Genomic DNA, 1,071 nt, shown 5'->3' with positions numbered 1-1,071 from the left:
GTCGTGCGATTGCACTGCAGAGGTTGTGTGATTGCACTGCAAACACAGGGCGATTGCACTGCAGAGGTTGTGTGATTGCACTGCAAACACAGGGCGATTGCACTGAAAACACTGTGCGATTGCACTGGCAACACGCTGCAAACACGCTGCAGAGGTTGTGCGATTGCACTGCAAATACAGGGCGATTGCACTGCAGAGGTTGTGCGATTGCACTGCAAAGGTCGTGCGATTGCACTGCAAACACAGGGCGATTGCACTGAAAACACTGTGCGATTGCACTGGCAACACGCTGCGAACGCACTGCAGAGGTTGTGCGATTGCACTGCAAATACAGGGCGATTGCACTGCAAAGGTTGTGCAATTGCACTGCAAACACTGTGCTATTGCACTGGCAACACGCTGCAAACGCACTGCAAAAGTTGTGCTATCGCACTGCAAAGTTTGTGCGATTGCACTGCAAAAGTTGTGCGATTGCACTGCAAATGCCATGCAATTGCACTGGGAACATGCTGCGAGTGCACTGCAAAAGTTGTGCAATTACACCACAAATGCTGTGCGATTGCACTGGAAATATGCCACCGACGCACTGCAAAGTTCGTGTGATGCCACTGCCAAACAGGTGCAATTGCACTGCAAATACTGTGCGATTGCACTGGCGACACATCGCAAATGCGCTGCAAAAGATGTGCGATAGCACCACAAATACAGTGCGATTGCACTGGAAACACGCCGCAGAGGCACTCCGAAGGCTGGGTGATCACGCTGCAAATACTGCGCGATTCTGCTGCAAATATTGTGCAATTGCGCTGGGAGCACAGTGCAAACGCAACGCAAAGGCAGTGTGATTGCACTGGAAATGCTCTGCTAATGCTGCACACGGGCGCTGCAAACTCACTGCAAACGGGCTGCAAACGCACGGCAGAAAAGCTGCCAACGCACAGCAAACGCCCTGCGAGTTCACTGCGAGCGCCGTGCAAACGCGCCGTGACCCCGCTGCAAACGTCACGCAAACCTGCTGCAGGTGCAGCGCGAGCGCTGTGCAAACGTTGTGCAAGGACCGTGCAAACGCTG

The sequence above is a fragment of the Apteryx rowi genome, unplaced genomic scaffold, assembly GCF_003343035.1.
Source record: "Apteryx rowi isolate R43461 unplaced genomic scaffold, aptRow1 scaffold_1494, whole genome shotgun sequence".
Classification (NCBI taxonomy): Eukaryota; Metazoa; Chordata; class Aves; order Apterygiformes; family Apterygidae; genus Apteryx; species Apteryx rowi.
Note: the sequence above shows the minus strand (reverse complement) of the source record.